Here is a 14122-nt window from a genome sequence, read left to right on the forward strand (position 1 = left end):
AAAGAGCCTCCAGAGTGCTGGCACCAGACCTTCCCTTGCCCATGCTGGCGATTTCCCCCAGACAGAGGAAGACAAAAGCTCAGTGTATGATTTCACTGTCCAGAAAAAAGCCCCATCTATTTCCTCTGTAACCGCTTAAGGAAGGACTTGCTTACAACGTCAGGTGGTTGCCTTCTCCATTATCTCTAAAGTAAAGTAATGGTGTTTCTTACATCATGCTGTACTCTAGGAGGAGAAGTTATCAATAACTGTGTTTAAGGGGGAGATTTTTTATATTTTATTAGACTGTTTTTTAATGTGTAATAAATCTCTACTGTGTTTTTCATTCACTGCATTGTCCTTGGTCAATAAAAATAAGTTATGAAGCAGGGGGATATGGTAGCAGGTGACATGATGAATTAGCTCTTTAAGAAGTGATGTGCTTTTCCTCTATGGATGTAATACTGTACTTCCCAGGTAGTTGTAAGAGGGCTTTTGTGTAGGAGCTCTTGGTCAATTTGAAATGAGAATTAAACTCCTTATGTTCTTTGAGAAGGTTCTAGCAGACTATAGTTGAGTTCCCCTACAGGAACCTCTCCTTCCTTTATTTTTGGGTACAACTGAAGTAAGAAGAATCAGGATTGCATTCATGTAGTAAACTAGTTTTTATTGCTAACTTTCACTAGAAAGACATCAATCAAATTGTGTCATAACACAATATAATCCTGTAGTTCAGGTCATATGCAGCCTGCACAACTGAGCAAAATTCAGACTGGCCCACATTTTCAAAAATTGCACTCAATTAACAGCTTTCCCTGTCAGGTACAAATAAAATAGTTTTAATTCAGGCAAAAAGCTTTTTTTATGCATCAGTCAAATAAAATGCTAAATAGCACATTTCAGTTTTTATCTTTTCACTTGTAAAGGCTTTCAGATAATAGACTTGGAATTGAGTATCCTCAGCTGCAGTTAAGATGGAGAGCCTTAGCTGCTTCTCCACCCAGGTTTCCATAAGCAACAGTATGGGGAATATAGTTCCCTGACCCAGTGACTTCACACCCTGAAGCAGCCTGACCACAGAGGAGGAGAGGATGCTTCTCTGTCTGGAAAGTGACTCTTCTCAACCTGAGCTCATTTCAGACACCAGCATCTAGAAGAGGTGGAAGAAGTACCCAATGCAGGATTTAGCTGTAACAAAAATGTGCAGATCCCAGTCCCAGTGGCAGCTGCTGCTGGAGATGTTTAAATTCACTCAGTGCTTTCCTGGCTTTAGGTTTGTAGAGGGACCCCCTCTGTGTTTTCTGCACGTGGCCAGAGTTGCTCTGCTCAGGGCGCTTGCCAACAGCCATTGCTAAAGGTCAGTCACTGTGCCCGACCGTGGTGGAGCCAAGGACAGGTTCAGAGCCTGCTTCTCTTGTGCTCAAAGGTTTGATCCCTGCACAAAGTTCAGCTGTTGTCACATGCAGGGAGCAGAGAAGGCTCCAAGATTTTTATGGGCCAAGAGGAGGGATGCAAAAACCATGTGGGTTGAAAGCCCAGCTCTTAGGACACTCAAGTGTGTAAGAGGAAGACCTGCATTTTCTCAAGACCTTTTCCACTTTGCAGCTAAATACAGTTTAATGCCAAGTACAGAAACAAATCTGGAAACGAGCATTAAAGCTGGATTATGTGCCAAAAACAGTGCCCCATAGCATCTCTGCCTAACTCAGATATACCCCACAGATGCTGAGTATGTCCAGGTGTTCAGAAACTGGCAAATATAGCACAGTAAGTGATTGTATGGCAAAAAAAGAGGTGTAGATTTCAATTGTTCTAGACCTCCAGCTGCTCGGATGGGTGCTTTAACCACAAGACTGTTAGGTAAAAGGTGGGCAGCCCTCACAGGGGAGGGATGTGGCTGAATTGTGGCTGTGTGAGATGAGGTTCTTCACTGGGCTGACATTTGCATCACTGCAGAGCTGTAGTTCAGTTTGTCCCTCAAGTAAGGTATCTGCTCAGGAGTGAGAATATAAAGTTAAAAATACAGAGTGTAAATCGAAAAGCTCTTCAAAGCATTATATAACTGGAGGATTTCAACTGTGAAAATGAAAAGGTTATGTTATAGTCAGGCGAATAAAGCAGATGCTTTCCATCACAAATGCTTAACAAGACTCTTCAGGCACAAAGATAGTTTCTGTTATCCGTGTCTGATACTCTTTCTTGCTGAAGTTCTGAGTTGTCATCAGCCTCCTACTAGATGTTGTTAGAAAAAGGAAGGGAACCTGTAATTCCCAGCCTAAGCTTTCATGTCAAATACCTCAGTAGTTACATAATGTTTTCAACATCTTTTAGATTTACACTTCTTATTTTTAACTCTATACTCTCACTGCTCATTTTGCTTTTTCACCTTCCTTCAGCTCTCCCTTTGTCTCTTCCCAGAAGCCTTCTGTCTCAGTCCTTACCAATCAAGCTATTTTCACAAGCACTGTCATTAAGAATAGATAAAGTTCTTGTAAATAAATTATTATCTTTGCTTAGACAGATCCAGATGACCAGATGTGCCAGCCAGTGCAAGAGGTCTGTTTGGCTGGGGGAACCCATCTTCTTGTGAAAAACAAGTTTGGACTAGCTCAGAGTTACACCAATTTCAGTTGACACACAGACAATATTGTTCACCTCTTGTTTCATCCCGTAGCTCTCATTCTCAGTGTTAGGATGATGCACCTACAAAAAAAGCATTAGATAAATTGCAGGTGGAAACTGGGGGTAATGTATGCCATCGAGGCCTAGCAGTGAACAGAAACAAGTTAAGCCCTAGTGGGTTGACCTGGCACGAAAACTTATGGAGTTCAAGAAATACTACTCAAATATGTGTCAGAAAAGCGTCTCCTTCAAACCAAACTTTTTATCTTCAAGTATTTAAAGAGAGAAAAATCATATAGCATACCATGCCACTGTAGAATAACCTTAGCTCCATGTAGGTTCAGGATGGTGGCACAGAGGTGTGGGAATTCTGCAGTGCTGTTTCCCACCTTCTGTCCATATTGTGCACACAGTGAAATGCAGCTGGAGTTTGGAAAAAAAATCATTGCAAATAACTGTTCTTGCATGTGGTTGCACTTGTTTAGTTGTAAACTTATTTGCCAAGGCTGTTATCAGTAATACTGAATTGTGGGGCTGAATTTTGCAGCATGCGTATCATATTTCTGGTCTGAATTGTGATCATCAATACAAAAAGAACTTCACCCCTGTAAATACAGGTGCCCGGTATTACTAACTATATCCATCACAATAACTGTTTTTGCATTTTGCTTCAGACACAAAGCTTTGCAGAGAGCCACAGAGGGCAAGGATGCAGTTATATTTAATTCAAAGGTATAAAATAGGAAATGGATTCTTTTGAGTGTTCACTTTATTATGTTGCTAATGAATTATAAAATGTATATAATCAAAATAAATATTCTTGAAATTGCTTCCTAATGAATCACTTAGACAATGTGCCTAGTCAGTTGTGTCAATGATTAATTATATTCTTGCCTCCTTCCTGGAATACAAATGCTTTTATTAAAGCAATCCAAAGGCAGGAAGACAACAAACTCATTCTCATAGTCGTTCAGTTGTGGATTGATAGAGTATTCCTATCAGTGTTTGTGGAGTGTATCTGAATAGCTGCAAGTGGCTGTGACATAAATTAAAGTTCATGTCACCTTAAGCAGAATGAGATGAAGACAGTCTATTCATCCAGTTTCAGCTTATCAGTGCACAGTCATTAAATACTAATATTATCTGGAGCACTGTGATAAATGCAGAGCGTACTGTGCCAGCTACAGGCGTCATCAGATGGGAGCCTTTTTACAACATCCTGATGCATGGGAGGTGAATTATTCTGGAATATTAAACATTTCATTAGTTCTCGGCTTCAAGATATGGCTTTAAAAGTGGCCAGCCTCACAGAAAAAATCAGTCACCAAATGCAATACTTACAAATCCGTATTTATGAAGTACGGTGACTACGACTATTAAAGAGTCTCAGAAATCTTTGTATAGGTGTCATCGGTTCTGCAAGTCTGAAAGGCAGTTGCTTATTTGCATAATGGCATTCACATCATTGTCAAAAGATTAGGACTGATTTAATGAAAGTGGTCACAGGGAAAATGCTGTTGCACTGGATTTAAATAAGTAAATCCTGAGCTTAGGTGTTCCTTTTTGGCTTCCTAGCACAAGAAACACAGAAAATATTGACTGCCAACTGTCCTTGGCACCGAGTGGCTTGATGTCAGTAAAGGTAATTAATGTTGTTGGTTCATATACCCAACTACTTAGGTGTCAGTAAGCAGATTAATCTAGGAAGTCAACATGTGCATTTACATGGAAAGAAAGAAGCACTGGAGAATTAGTTTAGTATGTTTTTTCTTGCATAATGAGAAATGACCATTTTACAGTGGTGGGAAATGAGGAGAGGCAGAAGTAAGTAGGAATGTACCACACCTGGCAGTCAGATGCAATGCCTTCAGGGTACGTGGTTTAGCTAAAATCGGTGGAAATTAAAGGGAAGACCAAAATACAATTAACCCATTATGGAGAACATCCAGACATAAAGGATCCGTCCTTTATGTACTGTCTGTATTAAAAATATTTGATTTGAGTGAAAGTTTAGTAAAAAGAAATACTCAGTTATCTTTTCTGTAGGCTGTGGCAGAACAAAATCAGAAGAGGAGAGTAAAGATTTTTGAAATGTGAATGTTTTGTAAATGTTTTGGATGGCAAAGAAAAGGCAGAGTGCCTGAACCACGGGTGACTGCATTTGATAGTGCTCTTTTTCTTCAAAGTGCAACATTTACATGTGGGGAAAATGGCATTAAAAAAAAATCCAAAACCAAACAGCAAAGAAAACAATTTCCTTCATCTATTAATATGCCTCTTTCTTTGCTGAAACCTGCCTTTGTTTTTGCACATCCAGCTCAGAGAATTTAGTCAGCGGACCTCTGGGAGAGCCCTCTACATAGCTATTATAGAAAAGGAGAGGAGACTTTTCTTGAGTTAGGGAAGTTTAGGTGGAGCTCTGGATGAGGAAAGATTTGGGGTTGGTCCTCGTGTTGAAAATCTTCACATGGGGCAAAACCCACATCCCAGCTGTTGCACTGTGTCACATTCAGCCATGAGGTCCCATAGCCTGGTGGAGTGAGATGAGGCAGGCACTTGGCACAGGTGGCAGATGGATGCAGACCAGGACAGTGAGTACCACCAGATCCTGTGGTGTGAAGGAGGAGCAGCTCCTATGGGCTGTGCAGCAGGGAGGGAGGGAAAACCCAAGTAAAGGCTCCTGGGGAGACTAAGACCTCCCTCACTCTCTCCTCAGAGGCTGCCAGAGTCAGCCTGTCTGGGCAGAGCGGGGTCTGGCTGCTCTCCCCAGGCCGATGCAAAAGAGGGCAGAGGTGCTGGCTTCAGGGAGGCTGCCGTCTCCTCCTGGAGCCAGGCCCTGACTTCGCACCAGCTCCCTGGCCTGCTTGGGCAGAGCAGCCCTTGCAAAAGCTACGCGGCCACTTTTGGCAAAATCCATTTTTCCCTGTTACTGCCAAGAAACCTCTGGCTAGCCAAGCTCGTTAGCCTGAAGTAGCAGCCGTGATCAGCTTCCTGACACATGAATTCACTTGTGCCTTCCTCATTCGTTCAGGTATAGATGAAAAAGACACAAGCAACGTAGAGCTAGTGCATGGTCTGTGTGGTGTGGCATCAGGACAGCTGCCTTTTTCTCCAGAATCCTCACCTGGGTCTTCAGTGGCACCAGACAGCATCTTCTGAACTGTCCCTGCAGGTCGCTCCCTCCTCCTCACCTCCAGATGCTCACCCAGACTCTGCTGTTTGCAGGGCCAGACCGACCAAGGGAAAGAGCCAGCAAAGAAGCAATTACTGAGTTAACAAGCTTCGCTGTGACTATGAAAGTGTATTTTCATGCTATGGAAATCAGCAGGAGGGTGCAAGTACAACAGAATATGAAAGATTAGCAACTATCAGTACATCAGGGCTTAGGTGCTTCTGTTCCCCAAACAGGAACATGATGCTGTTCTCCCTGGGCAGCATGTATGTGAGGCACCTGTGCTGTGTATTAGCAGTACAAGCATACTATCGAGCCAGCCCCGTTGGGAGGGAAAATCAATACTTCAGAATATATGTACTTATACTGTGCACACATATACAAGCTTAGGTAAGAAGGTGGGTAACAATTGAAATTCAATTTAGGGATTTCAGAAATAGCTTATTCTTTCTGGGAAGTGTCATCCACTTCAACTTATCCTTTATCTTGTTCTCCCTTAATAAAGATATTGTCTTTCAATTGAGTTAAGTCTCCTAGTTGCTTAATTACTTTCAAACAGTATCTCAATTACTCTTTTAATAATCTGCTGTCAATCATGTTTGATGCACTCATTTATAGCAACTGGGAATATATTTTTTTCTTTAGTCTTTTCTGGCAGTATCTTTACAATTTGCAGTGTATGTTTTGGCTAAATGCATTCAACCAAAAGACTAACACAGACAGATCTAATTGCAGACACATAGGATAAAATGTAGTGTCAATGGGATTGCTCTCAAAAATGAAGCTCTTCAGAAGTATTTATGAAAATGACAATTGAATTGTGTTCTTGAAGACTGGAAATTTGGGAAGGTCATTCTGCTTATTAAAGTAGATTCCCTGCCAAAATGCCAATAGACTATGTATCACTACACACAAATAATGAATAAATGCTACTAAAAACTGCACTGGTTTTGCATTTATTAATGCACAGAAAATTATGTCTATAGAGTATTTGAACATGGATACCATACTCAGATACTACAGTGATCAGCTGCATGTGCAAATCAAAATGGAGTAAATAAAAAATACCTTGTGCTGATCTTTTTTCCTTCTTCAGTGCTAAGGAGTAGATATCTTTCTGAAGTAAACGTGTGGACAGATACATATCAGAGTTATGCAAGCTAATTTTCAAATCCCAGCCATCTGAGCTGTGCTAGGGTATTTCTATGCAATAGTTGTAAGGTGAATGTACCTAGTTAGTGGGAAGCTAACTTAGAACTGTCTGTGCTAGCTCTGTCCTGGAGGCACATAGATGCAGTAGAAATCAAGACCAGAAGTTTTCAAGAGGTAAGGTGGACCCTAGAGGGTTAATGTTTTACTTTTGATTATTATTGGCACTGGATACAAAGTATTACACCCCAAAAAAGGTGGAAATACCGTTTACCATACTACTTTTAGCATATGGTGTGTGGAGTAAAGGAAGAACAAAGAAAAAAACCCCAAGAGATTGTTATGTCTGCAGAGCTCCAAAATATTTCCCAATGTGCTGATCAGCTCTTATGTTTATCATAAAGAAATGCTGTAGCACTGTCTGTAATACACCAAATATCACAAGATCCAGCCTGAACAGTGTGAGAATCTCATCCTGCTGCAAATTGCTGGGAAGGGAAGGGCAAACCAGTATGAGAAATATTCCAAACACAAACATCAGACTGGGTTTAGAGTGCTGTGAGTTATTTTGAGGGTAATAAATAGGATATTTTTTAATTTAAATTAAGATTTTGAGATCTCAGATAGCTTATATTGTAACCCATGTGTCAGCATTAAAATGAAGATAAGTTGTTGAAAAGCTTTGCAGATAATTCAGTCTTAGTCTTTATCCTCATATGCAGCCCAAGCAAGTGGTGCTGCAGCCTGGTGCCCAGCAGGAAGGCAGTTCCTCTGACCAGCTCTGTAGCCTGCATCTCCATGTCGGATGAGTAGCTGATTCTCCTGCTAATGTGCCCTTTAAATTTTATGCCTCTTTTTGTTAAATCAGGTTCAAATGAAGGAGTATTCAGAAAATAACTGGATAATCTACTAAGCTTCATTAGATTTCATCCTGATCTTTTCTACTGAGACAATCATATAAGCCCTGATTCATGAGTTTCAATATCCCTTCCTACACTATTGGAAAACAAGACTGTGGTCACCCAGTGTTCTTTTGAATCCTTCTGACTTCTTGACATGGGTGATTTCCTCCGGAAATGAGTGCTGGGTACTGTGTCATATGGAAAACTACCTATTTTATCGGTGCTGGATTCCCTGCGTTGTCATTTCTCCAAGGAAATTTTCCTGGCTGGAGTAACAGCACTCCATTTTGCCAGGGAATAATCATTATAATTTTTATAGATGAACATCACCTTCTCAGATCTTCAGTTCTTTGCAAGTGTCAACAGCAATTGAAGAAGGAAAAGCGGGCTATGTTCTCTTCTTGAATTTCCAAAAGACTTTCAGCAAGGTCCTTCACCAAAAGCTTTAAAGGAAGCAAAGCAGCCTTGTGGCAAGGTTCATGTGTGGACAAATAATTTATTAAAAGAAAGGAACCAGAAAGTGGGAGGAAATGGTCATTCTTCATGGTGAAGGGAGGTTTTAAGGGGAATCCTGCAAGAAAACCTGTACTGGGATTTGTGCTGTTCAACGCTGTCATATATGACATGGAAGGAGGGGTGAGGAGTGAGGTTTGATGATGATACAAAGTTAATGATTTATTCAGGGTAGGGAAGATGATTGTGCAGAGTTGCAGAAGGAGCTTGCTAGATTGAGTGGGCAATAAAATGACAGATGAAATTTGATGTAGACAAATATGAAGGTGGGGGAAAAACAATGCTAATTTCATATATAAAAAGATGGACTGATTGCTTTCCTCAGCAGCAAAAGCTCTCGATTATGATAGATAGCTCCATGAAAACGATTCATGCTTGCTATCATATGTGGTCTGAGACAAAGCAAGTATTAACAATTGCCAAGAATGAAAAAGAGAGAAAGCTGGATGTCATCATCGTGCCACTATATAAGTCCATGATTTGCTCATTCCTTCAACTCTGCAAGCAGTTCTGGTCATTCTTTCTCAAAAAGGTGTAGAAAGGCTGAAAAAGTTTCAGAAAAAGGCAACAAGGATGATCAAAAGTATGAAACTGCTTCTGTATGAGGAACAATGATAGAGCAAACAAGCAGTCTGAAAAAGAGACAACTAATTGTGTGTGTGTGGCCTTCATGGAAGTTTATGAAATCACGAAAGGGATTGAAAAGGGGGCACTTTCTTGTGCTGCACACTCCTGATAGAGGGATGCGACACTGGCAGATAACAATAGTATGTGGCAGGTTCAGCTGACAGCACAGGAGGTTGTTCCACCCTGAGGGTGTCCTTGAGCTGTGAACTTCTGCTTACAAACATCATGGATGCTCAAAGTTTAGATGGACTCAAGAGACACAGAAGAGCTTTGCTAAGGATTACAGAATGCTCTTAATGTACTTGGTAGCAGGGCTGTGGATGTTTGTCATGTTCTTGTACTCTCCTCCTGAGTACACCTGCTTGCAGTCACTGGTGGAGACAAGGCATCACCTTAAAGATCCTTTCTGCTCTTAAGTTTTTTAAAAAAGTTTTAAGTATTAAAAAAAAAAAAGCAGAACTTTTTTTGGCCAAGGGTAAGTGGTTCTTGATCTGCAATATGGAAACAGAAACCTACAGTGAAAAGACAAACATACTATTTGATCCTTTACATTTGAGCCTGGTGTTACATGCTTCCAACCCACCTTCCTTCCTTGTCTCTCCCAGCTGACAGCATTCATGGGGAACACATTGTCTGAGTAAAAACTGTCTTTGCAACCATTGTGGTCTCTGAACATGTTTCCAACACTCAACTGTAGTACAATGAAATTAGGTTTTTCAGTAAACATGGGACTCCTTTGGGCAAAACCACTATAAATATGAGACTGAATAGGTTCAGGGCCTATCCAAACATCCCAATCATTTTTGTGACTCTTACCCAGCTCATCTCACGGTGATCAAAGAAAATACAACTGTTTAAAAAATACTGAACATGATTTCAAACTGCATGGGGAAACAGATAACACTGGTTTGGAGTAAAGCCATGCTTTTACTTAGTACTAGAAGTGACCTAAGGCAACCATGAGTTGGTTACACTAAGTGCTAGGTTGTGTTTAATACCCTATTTTAGCTGCCGTTTGTTAACCTGCTACATTTCCTTTGCAAAGAAGAGAAGCTTTGGTCTGATCAATTCCATTGCTGCTAACGATGCGTGAGGGATTTTAGAAAGCATCCCCGGGGTACAGACAGCACTGCTGGGCTGTTTGCCTTCCTCCCAGAGTTCTCTTGTGGAAGGGTACAATATAATTCTTTGTCTTTAGCAGCTAATTTGCATCTGTTGCTGTCTCTCATCTGTTGTTCTTATTCTCCACGCCTCAGACTGTCATACTTTGTCCTTGGCATAATGGGTTTCAGTGAGTGTGTGTGATGTCATGAGGAGGATTATTAGCTTCTAAATTATGACAAGTGGGAGCAGATGAAGTTTTAAAGCAAAAGATCTTATTTCCCTAAAACAGTACTAAAATAAAATTAAATCAGAGAGGGAATTAAAAAACTATGGATTAGGAGGCATAGACAGAATTGTTTATAATTAGATTGTTGTTTTTTTCTGTACAGATCAGATGCTCCTTGCACTGTTTGTTAAATAGACCAATCATTCCTCTGAAAAAAACTCTTGGAAAACAGACAAAAAGCTTTCTTTTGGATCCCTGTCACACATACCAGCAGAATAACTATATAGAGCTGCAATCCCAAATAGCAAACCACTGAGGCTCATGACTTTTCAGCACTTTCTGGGACTGAAATTGACTTTGTGGGTCCCCACTGTCTGTACAGACACCAGGGAAAGCTACCAGTGAAGCTCAGCACACAGCCTGGGAAGCTTCCTGAGCTGTTTGAGAAGCACTAACAGAAATGCCACGTTCCTCCCTGGGACCCAAGTGGATTTAGGGCTCCAAAAAGGCAACTGGCTGTGGCTGGGTTACCTTGCCATGAGGCTGTGATAAGCGCCAGAGCACGTCCCTTCTCACAACAGGGACATTTGCCTCTCAGCCAAGTGAGAAGGTGGCACTGGTCCTCTTCTTACCCACTGGCCCTTGTTCATCTACCCTTGTGAGGTATGGCTGGACATGAATTCAATCCTTCCTTCACTCACAGACTTTGGGAAGAAGAGGTGTGACACACCCCTTCTCCATCAGAAGACAAGACTTACTTATTGGAGTAGTGAGTGTGTGACCATGACTTTTTAGTCTATTGCTTGTTCTGGTAGCAGTCAGTGGAGCATGGACACCACTCTCGGAGACTACCTGGAAGGAAGTCATTGCTTCCTTCACCCATGTTACACCTGGTAGCATGTCCCAGATGGGTTTTACATGCAAGATATTGAGTGTCTGGCTTGCAGGACCCAAAGAAGTTTAAATATGGGCCAGGTAGCTTATTGCTAAATGCAGAACATCCATTTGCATGTCCAAAAGATGGCATTTAAGAAATTAGGGCACTTAAGTCTAGATGCTTTTATGATAGAATTGGAAATTACCCAAGTGAAAATTTCCAGAGTGTATGTCTTAACAAAACTGAAACAGAAGAAGGTTTATGGAATGTGGAAAAAGGGAAAGGCCACTTAGGAGGAATATAGTAATGTTGTCAGTGTATGCTGGGATGTGACCTAATGTGTCCATTTGGAATTAAATATGGTAAGGGATGTCAAGGACAAGAAGAGCTTCTTCAAGTACATCAGTAGCAAAAGGAATACCAGGGAAACGTGGACCCACTGCTGAACAAGGTAGGTGCCCTGAAGGCGAAGGATATAGAGAAGGTGGAGTTACTGAATGACTTCTTTGCTTCAGTCTTTACTGCTAAGGGTACCCTTCAGGAATCCCTGAGGCAACAGAGAAAGCCCAGAGAAAGAAGACTTTCCCTTGGTTGAGGAGGGTCATGTTAGAGATCATTTAGGCAAACCTGACACCCGCAAATCCATGGACCCTGATGGGATGCAGCCCCAAGTGCCAGGGGAGCTGGCAGATGTTACTGCTAAGCCACTCTCCATCATCTTTGGAAAGTCATGGAGAACAGGAAAGGTGCCTGAGGACTGGAGGAAAGCCAATGTCACTCCAGGCTTCAAAAAGGACAAGAAAGAGGACCCAGGAAACTACAGGCCAGTCACCTCACCTCCACCCCTGGTCATCTCTAAGGATGTGGAGGAAAAGAAGGTCATCAGGAACAGACAACATGGATTCAGCATGGGGAAGTCATGCCTGACCAACCTAATAGCCTTCTGTGATGGAATGTGGTGGCTGTTGTCCACTTTGACTTCGGTAAGGCTTTTGACACTGTCTCATGTAATATCCTCATATGCAAGTTTAGGAAGCGTGGGTTAGATGGGTGGACAGTGAGGCGGGCTGAGAACTGGCTGAATGGCAGAGCTCAGAGGGTTCTGATCAGCAGCACAGCCTGGCTGGAGGCCTGTAGCCAGCAGTGTGCCCCAGCGTGAGTACTGGGACCAGTTCTGTTCAACTTACTCAGCAATGACCTGGATGAAGGGACAGAGTGTGCCCTCAGCAAGCTCCAGCTGGGTCTCCTGCAGTGGGCTGTGAGTCTCCTGCAGAACCTGGGTCATATCCACCAGCCCTGTGTGGACCTTCAGACACCTCCAGACATTGCAGACAGTTTACATGTTCTGCTGGTTTTGGCTGGGATAGCATTAATTTTCCTCATAGTAGGTAGTATGGGGCTGTGTTTTGGATTTGTGCTGGAAACAGTGTTGGTAATACAGAGATGCGTTTCATTACTGCTGAGCAGCGCTGACACAGAGCCAAGGCCTTTTCTGCTTCTCACCCACCCCACCAGTGAGGGGGCTGGGGGTGCACAAGGAGTTGGGAGGGGACTCAGAGAGCTGAACCCGGCTGGCCAAAGGGATATTCCATACCATATGACATGGTGCTTCAGCATATAAAGCTGCGGGAAGAAGAGGGAAGGGGATCACGTTTGGAGTGATGACGTTTGTTTTCCCAAGTAACCATTATGCGTCATGGAGCCCGGCTTTCCTGGGCATGGCTGATCACCTGCCCGCTGATGAGAAGTGGTGAATGAATTCCTTGTATTGCTTTGCTTGCATGTAGCTTTTGCTTTACTTGTTAAACTGTTTTTGCCTCAACCCATGGTTTTTCTCACTTTTACTCTTTCAATTCTCCCCCCCATCCCACCGGGGGAGGATGGAGAGAAGAAGTGGCTGTGTGGTGCTTGGTTGCCAGCTGGGGTTAAACCATGACAAGTGTAGGCATCTAAATTTAGGTGTCTTAATCTAAAGCTGGTTCCCTGCCAGGGGCAGGTTTCAGGTGCCCAGACATAAGAAAGTTGATCAGTCTGAGATGCCCAAGGGTGTCTGCAGTGCCTGTGCAGGGCTGGCACATAACACCCAAGACCTGGGAAACCTGCATGCTTTGGGAGAATATTTGGAGGCTGAAAGGATGCCTGAGAGCATCCCAGCGTCACTAGAGATCCATGTGTGGGCCACTGAACTGCTCCCTTAATGACACACCATTGAACTTAGCAAATACAGATGAGTGCATCTGACACAGGGACTGTGTGGGACATAATAGGTTACTTTTCTAAAGATATAAAAATGTATCTTAATTTTTTTTCTGTACAACACAGCTATAAAGCACACTCACTTTCTAGCTGAATTACATTTGAACAGGGGTCTCTAGCAGACTTTATGCAGTTTCCATTCTTAGTTTTATTTATTCATAATTCTACCTTTTCTTATTCCAACTTTCACCCTCCTATTTGTGAAAGAAACTGTGCTGAAAACACTTGAGAAGTGTAAATCATTGTAGCTTGATTGAATTTGATAAAGTTAGGAGAATTTATATTAGGGAAGGATTTTACCTTTTAATCTTCAGCTGTCACAGATTCCTCCAGCTCTCTTTGCTGTAATACCCCAGAGCTGCAAAAGTACATGCTGAAACAGTATCATGTAGTTTATTCAGACAGTTAAGAATTATCTGTTTATTATAAACCAGATTTCTGTTGAGAATTTATTAGGTTTAAAGATTTTGAGAAAAAAAATATATTTTATTTGTGATATTTTGATTAACTCTGATCTGACATGAAAGTTGTGTGTCTTCCACAGGACATGCTCCCGTGTTATATGAAATACAGACTTGGAGGGGAGCAATGGATGTGTTGTCTAAGAGTAACTGCAGTGATGTGGAAATATATTCTTCATGTAACAGAGGCATCACAGCCTTCAAGACATCATCTTTTGGGTATGTAAAATAGAA

Source organism: Falco rusticolus, chromosome 6, assembly GCF_015220075.1.
Source record: "Falco rusticolus isolate bFalRus1 chromosome 6, bFalRus1.pri, whole genome shotgun sequence".
Classification (NCBI taxonomy): domain Eukaryota; kingdom Metazoa; phylum Chordata; class Aves; order Falconiformes; family Falconidae; genus Falco; species Falco rusticolus.